The sequence below is a fragment of the Ascaphus truei genome, chromosome 3 (assembly GCF_040206685.1).
Source record: "Ascaphus truei isolate aAscTru1 chromosome 3, aAscTru1.hap1, whole genome shotgun sequence".
Taxonomy (NCBI): domain Eukaryota; kingdom Metazoa; phylum Chordata; class Amphibia; order Anura; family Ascaphidae; genus Ascaphus; species Ascaphus truei.
Genome location: NC_134485.1, coordinates 404,072,091 through 404,094,202, shown reverse-complemented (window position 1 = coordinate 404,094,202; position 22,112 = coordinate 404,072,091).

Genomic DNA, 22,112 nt, shown 5'->3' with positions numbered 1-22,112 from the left:
GGTTCCCTGAGCATTAATTTCTGGCTCAGGGAACCCCCTGCTCACTGTACAATATTATTAAATCTGTCTCTGCTGCAAACACATCTCGCCCCCAGTATGTGCAGTAATTTACTGAACATGTACTGTAGAATAAATGCATAGTTTTATTTATTCGGGTTTATTACACAGTATACTGTATGGCCGGAAAACATCAGCATACAGTACAATATAATCCATCGAAATCCCCCCATTAGCCGTTTTCTTTTCTGAGGAAAAACAAAATGAAAAGTTTTAATGTACAGTAATGGTCAGCCCCCTTAAGAAGTTCCCAGCTAGCCCCACCAAAATAATACGGCAAAAATACAGTACTCACCATACTGTACAGTATTACTAAATTTCCCATTCAGCTTGCGCTGGCGCCGGCCCACTTCCAGTCCAGCTTTCATCATTTTGCAGAGGGACTAGCCCACCTGTAGTCAGCGGGAAATCGCTTAGGTACATGCAAGCTTCATCAAAACTGGCTGCGAAATCCATCTCAGAGTTGTCACCGACGGCGGGACCATGATGATAAGCTGGTGCTGCTGCTGGTTCTGGTTCTGGTTCTGGCGCATTGCTTGGCAGGGACTGTCGCTTCTTATTTCGTTTTAACACGACCCTTCGCCTTTTGCCGCCTCCATTATCATAGATACGGGAAAAACCCTGTGACACACACCAATACCCTCCAACAAATTGGGGCTCAATACGGTGAAAACAGGGGTCACTACATAACCTTTTCCTTATTGCATGCTTCCACAAATGAGGAGTTGGCGAAAATCTGTAAAAGTCATAATTTTCGATAAAATACTGATAAATTTGAACAACTGTTGCCATCTTATCCTCTGTTGCATTTATAGCGGCCCATATCAAATAAGCATAACTTCTGTCAGGTTTTTGGAACACGGGCTCCACTTGAACACTCATGTCTCTGTAGAATAGTGTAAGTGAAAATGATCTTTGTCTTTATTTAATACATTACTGTATGTAAAGCCTAAATTGATACATTTTTTGCAACTCTTCCTTCAGTCTCAAGGACAAGTTACACAATAGCATACTGTACTGGGATAAAGTAACTTTTTTTTGGAAACGAAACAACTTGCAAAGGCCACACATTACTTAAGTCATGAGTTTATGCCATCTGGTGGACAATCGAAACATCGCAGCCTAGTAAATCATTCTCATTATCATTTAACAGATCAGGCCCCCGTCAGCCAGGCATGAACCGTGGCTGGGAAGGCAAACGCAACGAAGCATGCAAGAGGTGAGCAGCGGCGGATTCCAGGTTTCTGCCAGGTACAAACCAGGCATTTGCTCGAATAAAGTGTGTCGGTGCAGTATAACAACCATTCCCACTCTGCTAACACATTTGTGTATTCTATTGTGTAATGGAACGTATGACTGTCGAAACTATGTAACAATAATAATAAGAATAATAATAATAATTATAATATGAGCATGTTCATGTATAGCGCTGCTAGTTGTACACAGCGCTTTACAGACACATTTTTCAGGCTGAGGTCCCTGGCCCGTGGAACTTACAATTTATTTTTTGCCGCCTGAGGCACAGGGAGATAAAGTGACTTGCCCAAGGTCACAAGGAGCCGACACCGGGAATTGAACCAGACTCCCCTGCTTCAAACTCTCAGTGCCAGTGTGTGTCTTTACTCACTGAGCCACTCCTTCTCCCAATGTAAAGGACACTTACAACCAACTACTGTAGCCCTTTATTGTTAAAAATCTCTTGTTACATGGGTATGTTGATAAAATGGTTTGGGACTGTAGCAATTAATGTTATTGGCCAGATGTTGTGGTCCCCTACAATGCATGATGTTCTGAATATGACATCAACATCATGTAATGAAGTACGTTTCTGTGTATATTTCATTAACCTAACTAACTATAGTTTACTGTGTTTATTAAACGTTCTAAAAATACATAGTATAGTCAATATGATGATATAAGCTACCATAATAAAGCTGGTGTTATCATTTGTCGGTGTTATACATGGATCCTACACAAATTGATACAGACACAAACAGTTGTCTTAAAAAGTGTGTCTATGCCAATGTGCACGTGATTGACGTTACAATTGTGAGAATACTTGATAATTATCATCATGATAATGATGAAGTGACGTGATTTATATTGCAAAAATATTACCAACATTGTCATATAGGTAAATTAGAAATGCTAAATGACAGTAACATTTACAACAAAATTGTGTTTTCTGTTAACAGTTTTACACTTGGTACATGTAGGACACATCCACACACGTGTGACTTATACATACACATGTCACAAATTTAAATTAATATTGACTATTAATTCCTAGCATTAAAAAACACCTACATTGCTAAATATAAGATGTAGTACGCATTGTTGTGATTACAGGCATTCATGCATGGAGTGTTATGATCAGTCAATTTCATCCGTGATGAATGAGCTCCCGTAAGTAAACAAATAAGTACAGTTATCCCCTTGTCTCCAAACACCTCTATATTACATTAATGGAATTTATAAGTAAACATACATAAAATGTGATGAAATGGGAGTAATCATTTTCTAATACAATGCACATGAAAGCTCAAGAGTAGCTAAATGCATATACATGATACAGAAAGTACATGTATGTTACATTTTTTGTCTTTAAACCAATATGTTGGGTTTTTACTTAAAATAATTATAGGAAGATTGAGGTAGGCACATCTTATGAGAGATGTCAGCAAATATACATACCATGATCAGTCATACTGGAGATATACCTATAATGCAAAGGAAAAATATATAAATTGCAAACATTGACATGCCATCTTCAGTACCGTAAACAACACAGCAAAGTGTGTATTTGGTGTTAAATGTGCAACACCATGTATATTTAATCACATTCAAAATGTAAATCAGCCTGGTGTACACATCATATGGATGTACATGTTACACTGCACCAATAACATTGTATGTAAGCATACTACAAGCATGAATGAGTATGGGCATAATATGTGTATTGTGTTAGCATAAGGAACAAAACAATGCTAAAATATTAGTGCTTTGTTACCCCAGTTGTATTCACATACACACAACTAAAGTACAATTGAAGAGGGATTATATAACCTGTGCAACAATAACATACCGGTGCCACATCCCTTTGTGCACACAGCAGAGAAAAGAAAGGTGTGCAACCCATATTCATCTGTGTCCTAACAGAAGGTTATATAAAGAAACATTATTGTTAATATAACATAATTTAACTATAAAAGTAGTACTAGGAACATATCTGTTTTTACTTACAAGAAAAAAATGAATTGATGAGATTCTGGCGTGTCTGGCCACCACTGGCTGTTTGTTCATTTTCAGCAGCTACATGGGTGGGATGCTCGTCTACCAAAGGCTCATCTAGGTCTGATTGTACATTGTGCCTGAGTGCAACATTGTGCAAAATGCAACAGGCAAGGATATCAGACACTTTTTGAGGCTTGTATAGAAGAGCCCCACCAGTTCTGTCCAGACACCTAAATCTGGTCTTGAGTAGGCCAAATGTCCTCTCTATAACAGATCTTGTAGATATATGGGCTGCATTGTACCTCTCCTCTGCTTCAGTTTGAGGGTTTAGCACCGGAGTCAAGAGCCACGGCCTAATTCCGTATCCTGAGTCACCTATAATGAATGGAGCACACATAAGCTGACATTAGTGATCAAATTGTACAATGGCAACATTCCTAAATAAAAATGTGTTTTGTGTTATAACATGTAAATCTGTACTCACCCAGCAGCCAACCATGTTCAAAATGTCCCTCTTCGAACGCATGGAAGACTGAAGAGTTCCTCAGGATAGAGGAATCGTGACTGGAACCAGGGAATTTGGGTACCACATGCATTATCCTCATCGTGGCATCACATACCACCTGTACATTGAGTGAATGGTAGTGCTTACGATTGCGGTACACATGCTCACTCTGACTAGGTGCAATCAAAGCAACATGTGTGCAATCGATTGCACCCAGCACAGATGGTATCCCTGCTATATTATAAAAGCCAGTCCTGACTTCCAGCCACTCTGTTGCCTCTGTAGGAAAATGAATATAATTCCTAGCGCATCTATTGAGTGCATAGAGAAACTGGGTAAAGGCCCGCGAGAATGTAGATTGCGAGACCCCGCCCACTATGCCCACAGTTGTCTGGTATGACGCGGAAGCAAGATAATGTAATGAGCACAGCATTTTAACAAGCCCAGGGACTGCACGACCTCTGGCTGTGAAAAAATCTAAATCTCCCCTTATCTCCTGATAAAGAGATAAGATTGCTGCTGAACTCAAACGATAGCGACTTACAATCTCCTCCTCACTCATCCCATCTAACAGGGTTCTCTCCCTGTACAGACGCGGACGAGGCACAACTTGTCTCCTCTGTCTTCTCCTCTGATCTCCTGTCCCTCTCCCTGTCCCTCGGCCTGTCCCTCTCCCTGTCCCTGTCGTATCCGCGTGACTGTCCCTGTCACTGTCCCTCGGTGTGTCCCTCCCTTGCCCTATATGATTCTCTTGATCATCAAGCATGTCATAGAAAAGAATGTTCCTCCGTCTCCTAAACAATCTCAACATTTTGAAATGAGTAGCTGTGAATGAGCAGGTAATGGGCGTCCTTTAAATAGGTATGTGATGATGTCAGGTGACATAGTAAAATGCAAGGTGTTACATTAACATAATAAAGTACTTGTGTGGCAAGCTGTGTGCAGTTGTTGTTATAAGTATTTGTTGTGTGTATTCTGCAGGGAATGATGATATTTGCCAATGATGTGACGTGAAGCTTTGTACAAACATTGCTTGCAAATAAATAGTTGCATGTGCAATGCATGTAAAACTTGTGAACGCAAGAGTCAGTCATGTAATGAGACAAAAAGGCTGAGATTGACGTGGGAAAAGTTTTGTGTAACATGTGTAATTAGCCATGTTATTGTGACATGTTGCCAACAATGAATAGTCGTGTGCATATGCATGCATTTCTGTAATGAGGATAGTTGCTATAGAATGAGTTTACAAGGTGTCCCAATGATGAATTACTGTACATGTGTGTATAAGTTAGGTTGAAGTGCTTGTAATGCAACGGTTACAATGTAAACATGCAATGTGATTGCTCGTCCAATAAGTGACGTCATGAAAATAGGGAGGACCAAACGTAGATGTAAACATGAGAATTTAGATGTACATGAACGTTTAAAGATGCGTGACACATTACAAGCATTGTGTAATGTAAAGGAACATGAATATACTGTGTATGTGTGACATGTGTGACATGTGTAACATCATGTAAATAATTGTCGATCAGTTCAGTAAAATGTGTGCTATGATATGAGGTTCTCCTTTAAGAGTTGAGTATAGTATTTTCCCTTGACACATCATCACATGATGAGTAATGTGACCCGCAAATGCTGAAAACATGTAAAAGTAGAATGTTATGCAAATAATACACGTCAGCTGTGACACAATGCAGGGAATGCCCCCACTCTGTAATGCAAATCCCCTTTGTATTGTGAGCAATGAAACGTAAACAGTACTATACTGTTATACGTCCCCGCTCCATTGACTCCATTGATGTACAGAAGATTTTTTTTTTCTAAGTGCCGTTCCGGCAGCCTTAGCGATCGTTCTCCCGTCCAAACTGCCAACTTTAGTTGGCTGGAGAAATTGGCCATAACATCTCAATTTCGTAGTGCCGATCAGCCCCGATAAGCTGTTTTTTTTTGTTGAATCCAGCCGATTTAAAAAAATGGCGATCAGTGGCGAAAACAGGCTTATCGGCAGCCGACTGGCCATAACAAAATAATCGGCTCCGAAACCTGGCGAAATCAAGCACTTATCGGCGCTTACTGAATCTCAAACCCAATTTTGGCTATAAAATGGTGATAATTCCCTTATCAACGCTTACTGCATGAGGCCCTTGGTGTTAAAAGTACAGAGGTCATAAATAAGAAAAGTGACTATCACCAGAGAACACAGCATAATCAGACAGAGAAAAATTCTAGAACACCTTATGATAGGAATAAAAACTTAAGAGGAGATGGGTCAAAAAAACCACATCACCTACCCCTTTTGCCTATTCCTATCCCTATCCCACCACCTCAAAGAGTGTTACCACAACATGACACTAGTCAGTATTTAAAACAGAAACAGGCGAAAGAACTATACGACACACAGCTGGTGGCTAAAAGTCAAGCAGTTCTGGCAAGCAACAAATACCATGTCCTTTCAGAAATTGAGTCTGAAAGTGAGCCAGACAGTGTTTCTTTCACCCCACTGCCGACTCAGGGAGCCAAAACAAGCTTTTCTTTTTTAGAGTGGAGAAAGGAAAGGGAATATATATTCCCACAGGTGGAGATAAAAACACTCAAACCTCCAGCCTCTGGTGAATTACAAAAAAAGAAAAAATGCACCAGAGGAAGAAGGGGAGGTGTTAATAGACATAAATTAAAAACTGGTAGTTCATATCAAAATATGGAAAATATTTGTTTTTCTCCCTGACACATGTGGAGTAACATCTATAAGAAATTTGGAGCATCCCAGCACTTCTGCAGATAGAAGTCAAAGAGACATTATCAGCATTGGACTTTGTTTCACCCTTTGGACTATTACGGCGCCGGTCTGTATTTTATATGTTTGGTTTTTTACTAACTGTGTCCTGGAGTTAGTGTCACCTGGCAGCCTATGTCATATGTATTTTTGGTAGTATAGAATCACTGTCACCACTTCATTTATTTATACACCATTTTTAGCGCTATATACACCAGTATTTTTTTCCGTTTTTATTCATCAACAGCAATGAATACAGCAAATAACTGGTTCACTTCTAATCCTTCCTCTGGATAGTCCCTGGAATCAACCCAGGAGGCTTGAGGCCTACAGAGCCTAACCTCTTCTCTTCCCTCACCCCCTGGTGGGATGATGGGTAGCTGTCCAACTCCCCTAAGGGAAGGGATGGAAGGTGGTCAGAGCCCTGACTCCACACTCCCAGCAGTCACTCTCTCTCATGGGAGAGAACCCACTAAATGTGGCTGTGCAGCCCCTTATGTACCACTGGGGAGTGTCCAAGGTCTGAGCCCCTGATTGGGCAGTACACAGGCCTTAGCCCGCGCCCCCTTGTCACTCAAGGGAGCTTCTTACTGCAGGGGAATACCCGGATTAATCCTAACACTGCCTGCGCTGGTATCAGGGTTTATGTGTTAGGCAGGGCAGATTAGTAGCCAAAACGAAGACATGGCTACAGTTACATATAATACAAATATGGTGATTGCATTACTTGACACCGGATTATATGATCCTTTAATGTAGATGAGAAAACAAATCTTATATCACAGTAATATTGTATCATAGTATTTTCCTAACATTGACTCAAAGATTGCATATTGTTCACTTCTAAACTACACAGCAAGCAAAAAACTCAGCATGTGTTTTTATCTGTGCTCACTGCCACAGACAGTGAGATAAATCGGAAAATTATTGTCATCACGTTTTACATACAGTAGTTTCACATGCTCTAGTGTAGGAGTCTCCAACCTTTCAAGAAGAAGAACCTTTTTTTAATTTTTTATTTGATTACAATATTTCGAGAGCCGCAACACAAGTGTTAATATGAACATATACACACTAATACTGTATGTTAATGTTCATATATGCCTATGACAAACGTACTTCAATCACCTTTAATTTCGATGTTCATCTTCTATCTTTCTCTTTTTAGTTATCATTTCTCAACCCATGGACAAAAAAATGCTAGATAAATTAAAATATGCTTGGTCCTGTGTATTTATTTAATCACCCCCCCCCCCCCACCCCCCCGCCCCACCTTCCTCTCTTACAACACCTCTCTCACTCTCATTCCTTGCACTCTCTCCCCCACTCAATCCCCTCCTACCCATACAATTCCTATCTTCCCCCACACTCAATTATGAGCCACACCACCCACATAATTATCCCACACAGAAAATCCCCACTCCCACCAACCACAGAATTATCCTACACAAAATAATTCCTTTCCTCACACACACCCCACAGAATTATCCACACAAAATGATTCACTTTCCCCACTCTAACCCTCCACAGAATTATTCAAAAAATTATCCACAGAATGATGCCACATACAATTACACCCCTTCCCCTCTGCCCACAGAATTATTCCACATAAAACGATCCCTCTTCCCCACACCTACCCCCCGCAGAATTATCCCACATAAAAGTATCCCCACAGAATTATGCCAAATAAAATGACCCACCCTCCCCACAGTATAATCACACACAAAATGATCCCCCCACATAATTATCCCCCGCACATATACTTGCAGCACTAAGGCTGCGCTTATAGTGCCGGCGACGGAGACATCGAGGCAAAACAAATGAATTGCTGCCGTCGCGTGCGCTTAAAGCAGAAGTGACGCGATCGTTGGAAGTCAAGAAAATTAGATTTTTCCAGCAACCGCAGCATGACATCACCATCGCTTCGCTGTCGCCGTCACCGGCACTATAAGCACAGGCTTAGTGTTGTGGTCTGTCTGCACTGTGGGTGCTCCTAGCAAGTGAGGTGCAGGCAGAATGGAGTGGTGCGCACTTCCGGCGTGGCGTGCGCTTCTGGTGCGGCGGCGGCGGCGCCAACAAACAGGGGAAGTTTCTGAAGGCACAATGGAGGAAGCGCCTCCCAAAATGACTGGCCAGAAGAGCCGCATGCGGCTCGCGAACTGCAGGTTGCCGACCCCTGCACTAGTGCTTTAACACTGTCTTCCTAAGTGCCATCTTCATTTTTCCTGAGAAAAAAACTGTTATGATATGTTTTATTACCTTAATTGTAACATCGAAAATTTGTGAAGCTTCACTGTCTGGGATTCTCTTAGTTTTAAGTTGCAACATAGTAAGGTAGATGAACCCATGGACACTCTGTCTACTTTGGTTTATCCAATCAGCTCTGCACTCTTTCAGCATTCCGGGAACCGTAGGACTGCTCAAAACAGAATAGAAGCATGTTCCAAGGATCAAGACTCTGGAAATATATGACATTCTAAGCCACTTTAACTTTCTGTTTTAACAGTAGATGAGGTTAAGGTACAGTAAATCCAGCTGCTCTCTTACATTGTAGGATTTGTCTACACAGCATTGTTTTTGCTGAGGTCCTGTGCAAGGCTAGTTTTCAAGTGTTATCACATTAAGAATAACACATTATTGGTGGGATTCATTGAGCTCCAATGTAGGGTATCACACTCACTCTGGCATTCAAATTGCTTGAATAGCAGTTTACGCCAGATCAGGTGCAATACCCAACATTGAAACATGGTGAGTATGCCCATATGTATTTCATAGTTATGAGATGAGTAGAAAATAACTCATTTATTTGAAACGATAACATGGGAAATTAATAACATACTGTAATACGTTGCTACTTCATTGTGCCTAGTGAGTTCCAAATCTATTGCATTAAGCACTTGTTCCTCAAAATCTTTAAGTAAATAAGCAAAAATATAGTATAATAATAAAAGGGTGAAGAAAGGTCACCTGCGAAACTGGAAGTGATGTCACGAGTCACAAATGGCACAGTTATCATCAGGGACACACAGGAAAGCCAATGAAGATTGGGCAAACGCCTGTACTTTATACATGAGATATGCTGACTAGATTTTATATGAATGTGAGCGCAATAAATTAAGTACTATATATTCTTCTTCTTACCCTATATGGTGTATATATGATACATGAATCTGAAGATCTCCAGAATCGGAGACACCTGGCTTTTTATGGGCTTTGAAATTATTCACTAAATATGAATGCACAAAAATAGATTTAAAAAAACTTAATCACTGAATAATGAAATACTACACTATATATTTGTCTCTTTTCCCTCCAAATAATCTGCGCTATCTGAGAGGAGAATTTATCTGTACCTAGTCAGTTCCAAACCTATTGCATCAGGCACTTGATCTGAATTGAAATATATACGTAAATAAGCAAACATATCACCTTAAAATGTATGTAAGTAAAATATACATCCTGAATGAAGTCTTTTTGGTACAACTGAGTAATGAACACATAACAAATATTTAAGAAGGTAAAATATTATCTAATACAGTCATCTTATATGAAGGTTACCCTGCAATGTACTGTACGATGAGTTACTAATCAATTTTGCAAGCTGATTTAAACTTTGCAGTAAGCTTTCTACTCATGATAAAAGATCAATTCCTGAATCCTCTTTAGAATAGCTCGTAATGAGAAAGCAGAATGATTTGTCATGGATCATTTGTCAGCTGCTTAGATTTCTGCAGAAAAAAACAAGGCTTGACATAAAATCGCTAAAATATGATATGTATGTGTAAAATAATTCATGTTAACATATTCCAATTATCTGTCTATCCTGATATCCTCCCCTGCTGTGTATTTAGTTCTATCTAGGTAAAAACATATTCCAATTGTCTGTCTGTAAATCATCCCCCTACTGTCTTAATTTAATTCAGCTTTCACATTTGTGCAAGGCAAGGCAACACCCACCTTAGAAAAACCATTTGCTTTAACTACCCTCACATGTGCTAATTAAGTTTGTTGTGTCAACCAGGTGACTTTCTAAAAGTATATAAGTAAACTCCTAACAGCCATTGCTGCTAGCAGCCATGCTTGTAAGCAGATATGCTTTTAAGTAGAAATGTTTCAAGTAGAATATGAAGTTTAAAAAGAAGTGGAAAAGTGGACATCACCTACTGCTTCTGATTCCTGCTTTTGATCTACGTTGGAAAAGAGGATATCATCTATCTAAGACTGCACATCTCAACACTTAACAATTGCTGTGATGCTGCCTTTATTTTTAATATTTGCTGCAACCTCACTTATTTTCAAATTATGCACTTCCTTCCACCAGTCTCCTTATGTCTCTAACTCTATTCATATATCTCCATCTCTCCTTTCTGCCCCACTTCTCAGTTCACATGAACTCCTTTCTTACCTGCGTCCTCTGTCACCACACAACTATACACCCTGCACTAAAACACACCCCTATAAATCATCCTCACACATCCTCTTTCTATCCATGCTTCTCCTCCTTGCTTCTGGGGATATCTCTCCCAATCCTGGTCCCTGCCTTATTTCTACTTGCTCTCGTTCTCTCCTCCCACATACAACTTCTACTCCTTCTGGTGTTAACCCCTCCAACCTCATACCCATTCCCTGCCACCCTCCCTCCTCTCTCCCTTTCTCCTGTGCCCTTTGGAATGCTCGCTCCCTCTCTAACAAGTTCCTCTCTGTGCATGACTTCTTTCTCTCTCACTCCCTGCTTCTCTTTGCTATAACTGAGACCTGGCTCACTCAGTCTGACTCTGCTCTGGAAGCTGCCCTCTCTTATGGTGGCCTTTCCTTCTCCCACACTCCGCACCCTGATGGCAGGGGTGGAGGTGTGGGACTCCTGCTCTCCTCTCTCTGCCATTACCGAACTCTTCCTATTCCCCCCTCTCTTGCCTTTCCCTCCTTTGAGGTTCACACTGTCCAGATCTTCTCTCCTCTCCCTGTTTATGTGGCGGTCATCTATCGCCCACCTACCTCTACTCACCCCCCTTCTGTCTTTCTCTCTCACTTTGAATCCTGGCTCTCTTTCTTCCTCTCCTCAGACTCCCCTGTTCTTCTACTTGGGGACTTCAATTGCCACATTGATGACCCCTCTCTCCCTTGGGCTTCCCGCTTTCTTTCTCTTACCTCTTCTTTTGGCCTTCAACAGTGGACTGCAGCCAGCACCCACAAGGATGGCCACTACTTAGACCTGGTTTTCACTAAAAACTTATCTCTCTCTGATTTCTCCATTTCCCCTTTTCCTCTCTCTGACCATCATCTCATCTCATTCTCTCTATCTCGCTTCTCCCCTTCTCCACCTCCATCTACCCCCCGGCTCTGCAGAAACCTGCGCTCTATTCACTTACCTGACTTTGAGTCCACGTTACACTCCTCTCTCTCCTCTCTAAGCTCTGTTACAGACCCTGACAAACTGGTCAGGAACTACAACTCTGCCTTGTCCTCCTCTCTTGATCTACATGCCCCATTTTCTCTCTGCCGCACTCGCCCTTTTAACCCTAGACCCTGGTTAAATTCCCATACGCGCATGCTGCGTTCCTCCACTCGTTCCTCTGAACGCCTCTGGAGGAAATCTCATACTCTCGCAGACTTCCTTCACTACAAATTTATGCTATCCTGTTTCAACTCTGCCCTCTCGCAAGCTAAACAAGCCTACTTTTCTGCACTAATCAACATGCACAAGTCTAACCCACGCCGACTGTTCTCTGTCTTTGATACTCTACTCAAACCACCCTCAGCTGCCTCTCCTTCCTCCATCTCCACTCAGGACTTTGCTGACTATTTTAAGGAAAAGGTGGAATCCATACGTCAGAACATCCCCTCTGTTTCTTCCTCCCATCCTACACCTCTTCCTAACTCTCCTCCTGCCTTCCTTGACTCTTTTTCCACTGTCTCAGAGGAGGATGTGTCGCTGTTGATCGCCTCTTCTCCCTCTACCACTTGCCCTCTTGACCCCATTCCCTCCCATCTCCTAAAACCTCTTGCTCCTACTATAATCCCTACGCTCACACACATTTTTAACTCCTCCCTCTGCTCTGGAACCTTTCCATCCTCCTTCAAACATGCAACAGTCATACCATTACTAAAAAACAGCAAGCTTGACCCTACCTGTCTTTCTAACTATCGGCCTGTCTCCCTCCTGCCTTTTGCCTCTAAACTCCTTGAACGTCTTGTATTCGCTCGCTTGCTCCATTTTCTCAACACCTATTCTCTCGTAGACCCTCTACAATCTGGCTTCCGCACTGCTCACTCCACGGAAACAGCCCTCACTAAAATAACTGACGACCTCCATGCTGCCAAAGACAGAGGTCATTACACTCTGCTCATATTACTCGACCTCTCTGCAGCATTTGACACCGTGGACCACCCTCTTCTCCTTCACATTCTCCATACTCTTGGCATTCGGAACAAAGCTCTATCCTGGATCTCATCCTACCTCTCCCATCGTACTTTCAGTGTCTCTTCTGCTAATAAATCCTACTCCTATATTGATCTCTCTGTGGGGGTACCCCAGGGCTCTGTCCTGGGACCTCTTCTCTTTTCCCTGTATACACTCTCTCTAGGTGACCTAATAACATCTTTTGGGTTTAATTATCACCTCTATGCTGACGACACACAAATATATTTCTCAACACCCGACCCTACACCTGCTGTACAAACCAAAGTTTCTGAATGTCTCTCTGCTATATCATCCTGGATGGCCCTCCGCCGCCTTAAACTCAACATGGCTAAAACAGAGCTCCTCATACTTCCTCCCAAACCTGGCCCTACTACCTCCTTCCACATTACTGTTGGAACTATGATCATTCACCCAGTAGCCCAAGCACGCTGCCTTGGGGTCACACTCGACTCCTCTCTCACATTTGCCCCTCACATTCAAAACATTTCTAAAACCTGTCGCTTTTTCCTCCGCAATATAACAAAGATACGCCCTTTCCTCTGTTGCTCGACTGCTAAAACGCTGACTCAGGCCCTCATTCTCTCCCGTCTTGATTACTGTAACCTCCTGCTGTCCGGCCTTCCTGCCTCTCACCTGTCTCCCCTACAATCTATCCTTAACGCTGCTGCCAGAATCACTTTACTCTTTCCTAGATCTGTCTCAGCATCTCCCCTCATGAAATCCCTCTCCTGGCTTCCGATCAAATCCCGCATCTCACACTCCATTCTTATCCTCACTTTTAAAGCTTTACACTCTTCTGCACCTCCTTACATTTCAGCCCTAATTTCTCGTTATGCACCATCCAGACTCTTGCGTTCTTCTCAAGGATGTCTTCTTTCTACCCCCTTTGTATCTAAAGCCCTCTCCCACCTTAAACCTTTTTCATTGACTGCCCCTCACCTCTGGAATGACCTTCCCCTCAGTAACCGACTAGCACCCTCTCTATCCACCTTTAAGACCCACCTTAAGACACACTTGCTTAAAGAAGCATATTTATAGCACTGTGGCTATTCTGAACACATGGCACATAAAGCTTGGCCCCCTGCAGATGCACTTACCAGAACTCCCTCCTACTGTCTCTGTACGTTCTCCCTACCTACCAATTAGACTGTAAGCTCCTCGGAGCAGGGCATCCTCTTCCTTAATGTCTAAAGCACTTATTCCCATGATCTGTTATTTATATTATCTGTTATTTATTGGATTACCACATTTATTACTGCTGTGAAGCGCTATGTACATTAATGGCGCTATATAAATAAAGACATACAATACAATGTTGGTGCTTTACACCGATGGCTGACTGCAACAGCAAAGAAGCGTGAAGGATTGCATAAAGCTGTTTCCTACTAATCTTATTAAGACTCAGACAGCATCTAGGAACTCACCCCACCATCATTCCCAGAATCTGGTTTAATTCAAGGCTAGAGCTGTTGCCCAGAATAGCAAAGCTTGTGGGTTCTGGTCCTGTTGGGCCTGACACCAGTACCCTCGTCTTCACAAGGAGCCTTAAACTTTTCAGTATTGGTCCTATGGAAATAATTTCTGAAGTATGGGACGTGACTCATTTAAATAAACGAGCTCCTTTTTTTATCACAAATGTTTCTCCCTATGTTATCTGGAGGGAGGTTTGAGAGGATATATATAGTGCTTGGGACACTATTAAAATAGGTCTCTCCCTCTTTCCCCCTGCCCCCAATGAATCCCATTGGGAGAAAATAACTATATGAAAGAAAAGTTATTATTATATTTCTGAAGGTACATTACTCCTGTCACCTGTTCTAGTCCCTACTCTTCTGGCTCTTTTCCATCTGCCTTCAAACTTTAAGAGATGTGTGCAGAGGTCTGTAGGTCTTTGGGTGTCTGGATGTCTTGATCACAGCCTTTGTGCTCAAGACAGTGTCTGTGTGCAGGCTTCTCTGCTCTCCTTATGTCAGCCCAAATGTAAGTTAAGGATTGTCTCTCTTGCTCCAACAGGAGGCTTTTCTTAGAGCTCTAATGTGGCCAGGTGGAGTCTAGTTAATTGCCTGTCTGCAATTAACCAGCTCCCTGCTGTATTTAGAGGCAGTTTCTCTCAAACAGTGATAAGTGTCTCTGTTACACAAACATACACTACCGACACACTTTATTAAATTGTGGCCGGTACTGCAAGCCGGGATATTTCCCGGCTTGCTTGTGGCTGCCCCTCGGCGTGCCGCGCGTCATAGACGCGCGGTCACGCGTCTTCGGGAGCCTGCGCCCCCTGCACGCGCGTCCAGGGCTCCCCGAGGGAGCCCTGGTGTCCCGCGATCTGCGGGACGGCGGCAGGGGGTTCCGGGGGACCCGGCGGACCCGGTAGCGGTAGGGAGAGCGCCCCGATCGGAGGGCGCTCTTCCGCTGCTTCGGCGCGCGCCCGTCACACTCGGGCGCGCGCCAGGCTACTGCTGCGGCCAAGAACGGGCAAATGCTCGAATAAACTTGGCCGCAGCAGTATACATTTCTCAAAAAAAATCTCAGTCTTCAACCTACTCCCTGTAATGATCAACCTGTTTCATTACTTACTTCTTGCTTTACAATTCCTTGAAAGTCTGGTATACTCTCACACACCTGACTTACTCAACTGCCATTCCCCCCCCCCCTGCAATTATACTTTAGACACTCCCCATAAACAGTGCTTAACAAGGTCTTCTTACCTCCTGGACCTCTCTACAGATTTCAACACTGTTGATCACTCCATGCTCCTCTTCATACTTTATTCTCTTGGCATCCATGTCAAAGCCCTTTCCCTTGTTTTCCTCTGACCTTGACCACATATCCCTCCATGTCTCTCTAGCTAGTTCTTCTTAGTACTTACTTCAATTGCATTGTCTGTTGGTGTCTCTCAAGGCTCAATCTTGGACCCGTTCCTGTTCTCTATATATACCTTCTTCTTGGGTGATGTCCGCTATACCCTTTGGGATTTTACATCAGAAGGATCTATTCTACCCTTTGAAATAACATTGAATGGCACAAGCATTCAGCATGTTATACACGCTCACTGCTTTGATGTTACACTCTTGAAAAATCCTGTTGTTCCTTCCTGCTTCACATCTCTTCCCTTCAATGTATACATAAATGCTGCAGTCTGAATCCTCTCTGTATATCCAAAGTTCAGTTCAACCCCCTCTATGTGGATATAGAACGTGGTAAGGGCGCTCTAATACAGGGCGAATGCTGATGAATAAATCCAGAATTTGTGGAACAGTGGGTGAAACCATAACATATTCTGTATACAATTGAAGTGAGTATGTCCATGAAATACTAGAGATGACAGATAGTCCCTGAAAACAGGGGATGAGTGAAATGATCACAACCCCACTGCTTCATTGGGAGTGTCCAATTCAATAGAAAGTGTACTCAGAATCAACCAGTTCCTGGTCCTGGAGAAGATGAGCAGCTGCTGATATTGAAGTCCAGAGATGAGATGAGAAGTAGCGCACAACCAAAAAATGAAGGAGAAGGGTCCAGGTAATGCAAAAATAGGATTTATTAGGAAGACAATGGCATAGAGGAAAAGACTCCAACGCATTTCGTACCTTGGTACTTTATCAAGGAGTAAAATACACTTGTGTCCTGCAGTCCTTTTAAATCCCTGCTCGGCACTCCGTTTCACACCCAAAAACATGATGACATCCGAATCAATGCGCATGCGCACTGCCCTGAACCGCCCATATGACGTCACGCTAATCCGGGAGGAAAGGAAAGAGAGCCCCTGAGGGATCAAAAAATCTTAGGTAAAAGACTCTGTTAAACCATTCCGTTGGAAGCTCCAAAACCAGGACAAAAGACAGAGCCTGCTCCATGCTACAAGAGCAAGCGCAGAAAAGCAATATCAACTGTCTGAAGTCGTTGAGAGACACCCAGGGAGAATAACTGAACCATAAGCAAATACTTACAGAGAAGATTATACAAATAATCAGCTATACACTATACACAAATTGCAACAATTAGGACTGCTGAAACACAAAACCAACACAACAATGAACAAAATAAATCAAACAAAAATAATACAAATAAACAATATATAAAATCAGAAAATATATCTGAAAGATATCCTCATGCTAAATTTCCAGTGACTCACTAGTTTGATAAATACATATAATACAGTGATAAAAAGAATAATTAATGTATGTTATGCACAACTGTTGACAAAGATAAAACTAAAGGAAGAAAAGAAAGGGGGGGTGAGGGGTGGGGGGGGGGGGGGCAAGAGGGGAAAGGAGGAAAGGGAAAAAAGGGAATGTATGCTGCTATAATTATAAATAATCCTATATCCGTAATAGATGAATATTCAATTCAATAGAGAAAATATACAAATATATATTCAAGCCAATAGGGAAATTGATGCAGAAATAGAAGCAGCAACATAATGAATTCACAAAATCAATATCATAGATAGAGAAAACGGCTAGAACCTATGCAAATGATCAAAAAGTTGAGCCAAAAAATGCTATAAATATAGCAAAATGAAAAACCAGATGGTATATAAAAATTAAACTCAAATGATTTGAGTTTATTTTTTATATACCATCTGTTTTTTTTCATTTTGCTATATTTATAGCATTTTTTGGCTCAACTTTTTGATAATTTGCATAGATCTTAGCCGTTTTCTCTATCTATGATATTGATTTTGTGAATTAATTATGTTGCTGCCTCTATTTCTGCATCAATTTCTCTATTGGCTTGAATATATATTTAAATATTTTCTCTATTGAATTGATTATTCATTTATTACGGATATAGGATTATTTATAATTATAGCAGCATACATTCCCTTTTTTCCCTTTCCTCCTTTCCTGCCACCCCTTTATCCCACCCCCTTTCCCCTTCCCAGTCCCCTTTCCCCTACCCCCCTTTCTTTTCTTCCTTTAGATTTATCTTTGTCAACTATTGTGCATAATATACATATGTATTATTTTTTTTAACTGCTGATTTTATTTATTGTTTGTTTTTATTATTTTTGTTTGACTGATTGTGTTCATTGTTGTGTTGGTTTTGTGTTTCAGCAGTCCTAATTGTTGCAATTTGTGTATAGCTGATTATTTGTATAATCTTCTCTGTAAGTATTTGCTTATGGTTCAGTTATTCTCCTTGGGTGTGTCTCAACGGCTTGAGATAGTTGATATTGCTTTTATGCACTTGTTCTTGTAGCATGGAGCAGGCTCTGTCTTTTGTCCTGGTTTTGGAGCGTCCAACGGAGTGGTTTAACAGAGTTTTTACCTAAGATTTTTTGATCCCTCAGGGGCTCCATCTTTCTTTTCCTCCCGGATTAGCGTGACGTCATATGGGCGGTTCAGGGCAGTGCGCATGCGCATTGATTCAGACGTCATGACGTCATAGCGTTTTTGGGCACGAAACGGAGTGCCGGGAAGGGATATAAAAGGACTGCAGAACACAAGTATATTTTTCTCCATGATAAAGTACTAAGGTACGAAAGGCGTAGGAGGCTTTTCCTCAATGCCATTGTCTACCTAATAAATCCTATTTTTAAATCCTATTTTTGCATTACCTGGACCCTTCTCCTACGTTTTTTGGCTGTGCACTACTTCTCATCTCTCAACCACCACTCTACTCAAATCCTTTTGGGTGGCTCTCTATTCAATCCCACATCTCCTTCATATTTACTATGCCCTATAGCTCATCTCTAATCTTTGTCTATACTGCTTCATGTACCCAACACTCTACATAAGTATGCCTGCTCTTTACATCTTCAGTCTCCACTGCTCTATCCTGGCTAAAGGCATTCTATCCGTTCCTATCTTTAAAACACAAAACCTACTTTCTTCATAAATACACCTTCTCTCAAGTCTATATTCATATCTCACACTGTCTCCGTCTTCTTTTATTGCTAATTATTGTCTCATCCTATAGCTGCAGCCTCTCTGATTACACGCATGTATAGTGTTATACCATTTGTGATATCCAACTGTATTTGTTTGTCTCCCATTACACTGCTTAGATAGCAAGATATTTTCAGCAGGGAGCTACATTTAGTTTTGTTACTAATTATGTGAATAGCACTCCCCCTTATACTGGCCTTGCATTACCTTGTTCAGTCAATCTGTATCTCTTTTTGAAGATCACTGAGTTTATTTTTTGAGTCCCAGGAAAAGTTGTTCTGTTTTGAAGCAAAAATATATAAGTACAACACAAGCATGTGTAAGTTTGTGCTAAAATAGTGGTGCGGCGATTATCCAACCTTGCTAAAATAAGCTGTCAACACTGGTAAAAAATCTTCCCTAATCCTATGCATTTGCTGTCTCTTTTTGTCCCGTTGAAATCACCTTTCCCTTTTGTGCTTTAACCTCCTTTGCTATACTGTATCTTCTATGTCTGTCAACTTTTGCTCCCTTATCGTGTCTCTCACCTACTGTATTGACCACGTAATTGTCGTCCTATTATGTAGCTGCAATAGAGACAGAATTGCAGCTCTAATGTACAGACATTAGTCTATAGGCTCTTTCAAGTCTTTCTTCTAGGACAAGCCAAATGTGCAGTGCTCTTTTCTGCAAGATAAATAAGAAGAAGACAAATAATGATGAATACCATACTTATAGAAAACTATTATTTTTAATTCCCACATGGGTCAGAGAGTTTATTCAAGTAAATCGTTCTGTGACCCACACAATGTGCGTGTATGTATGTATGTGTAATGTATGTGTATGTATGTATGTGTACATGGCTATAGTGTGGTGCACCTGCTGGCTTACAGGACTCCTGAGTCTCCCGCTTGATGGTATTAAAGGGAATAGCACCAGCACTGGCTTGTGAGGTAAGGTTGAGTCATACTCACTCATGGTACAGCGCCTCCATCTCTTCCAGACCCCCAGCGTAGCAGGGAGGATTCTCTGAAAGAGAACCTCTATGTGCACCTTCTTCCTTAGTGACTCCACACACAGGACAGAAGTGATATCGTTCTTTGGCATTCTTTATTAACAGCAGACATGGACAGCCGCCCATCATATTGGTTTGGTCGTCTAGCCACTCATTCTCAGGTTGCCAACCCCAGGTAAGGGTAAGGTACACTCCCAGGTAAGGGCCCCGAAAGCAGGTCTAACTCTTCCCCTACTCCCTAATGAAGTACAGTAGGAGGTATAGTCTTCCACACCACTCCCTGAAGGGAGGGCCACAAACACTGCCAGAGCCCTGACAGGTTGCTGGATAGACTCATCTCACTCAGATGGTGAGGCACACACACTAAATTCAGGAAGTTCTGCATATTATATAGCTTCAGTAGGCACCACCCCTGTGGCACTGTTAGTGGGCACAGAGTCTGATGACACTTCCTTCACTTAATAATATGCATCACAGGAGGTGAGGTCAAACCCCATGATCACTCCTGGCAAACCTGCCCTTTTAACAGGGATTATTGCACAGGAGGAGAAAGGCATGTAACCCCAAAATTACACAGGGCTACATATGTATGTATATACGTACGTACAGGGTTTGAGTGAATTTCATTTCATGTGCATTTGCTGCGAAGTGCAGAAAACAATTAGAACTACAATATTTGTTTTAAAAATAAAGATACAAGAACTGAAATAATGCACAGTTTGTAAAGAAAATAAAAATTCATAACAAGTTGTATGATATCATGACAAAGAGTCTGAAACACTAAACGCTAACATATGGAGCCCATGGAGTCTAACTTCATCTCCTTAGTAACTCCTAGTCACTCTGTTTCCTTGTTATCATTCAGTGCTAATGTAAGCAATCAATGACATTAAGCCTATATTTGTTTAGTGCTTACATGATGTCTCAGCCTGCAGATGCTTGTTAATTGAATAAAAAAGTTTTTTAACCTGTTATTATGCCTTGTTCTGTCTTTTTTCTTTCCTATTGTTTTTTGTTTTGAAAGCACGAGAGTAGAAACCAAGCATAGATGAGCCAGTGTTACAGCATTATGTTTAACAGATATTAGATAAGGATACTGTAGATAAACTGGGCAGACAAGGTAGGCACATGGTCTTTGTCTACTGTCAACTTGTATGTAGATGGGTTAAAAATAGTCTTGTTAACCCCCAACTGGCCTGTAACTGAATAAGTATAGAATAAATTGTGTCCTGATTATTTGGTTCTTCAGCTCACATGGTATAGTTTTCAGAAACAAATACAGTAATCTAAGCAAATTTCACTATTAAAAAAAAATGATGTAATGGAACTTTATCTTAAAAAGACATCATAAATACCTTAGGGCATGAGCCATTTTAGGAATTAAAGCTGGAAAGATGTCACCAAAAGCAAGAGAGCAAAAAAAATTCTGTTTAAATCAACATGAGAAATGTTCCAAATAAAATTTACCAAATATCTTGGTTGGTTCACTAAGATTAAAAAACACATTTTTTAATAAAAAGTGAAGGTAAAAGTTATATAGGAATTTTATCATAGACAAAAAACTATTTAAACAAACATCAAGATCAGCCTAGAATCTAAAATGTAATGCACACTGTGTATGTAATGTATATATTGTATATGCATACAAACAACTATCATAAAACTGTATCACTGATAGAAATTTGTTTATTATCTAACACCTTCCCCCCCAAAGCACATTTCTGCATTTCCACCATGTTCCCTGGAACAGACCCGAGGAGCTTGAGGCCCCTAGAGCCCCTCCTTAACCTCCTTACTCCCTGATGGGGCAAGGTGAAATCGCTCCTACTCCACTGAGGGAGGGGATAGAACCAACACAATGTGGTGTAGTGACAGAGTTTGTAACCCTACCCCATAACAGGGCTGGTCCAGGTACTGGCAGGCATCACACCACTGGCATGTGATCCCCGCTGCTCATGTACACTATTATCAAATCAATATTTTCAATGCACGATCAGCTGTAGAAGCTGTGCATGGAGATGCAGCGTCTCCAGGCAGCTCTTACAGGCTGCATTTTTATCCATACTTTATCGCGCTATAGAATTTATAGCGAGATAGCACTGATACAAAAAACAGGTCGGACGATAGTGGTTTTTTTTATAGGCCTTAAAAAATGGCCTTCACTTCTTTGTGAATCCCGTTTTTGGCTTCATGTCTTACAGCGCGAAAAAAAAATTGACAAACGAGGGGCG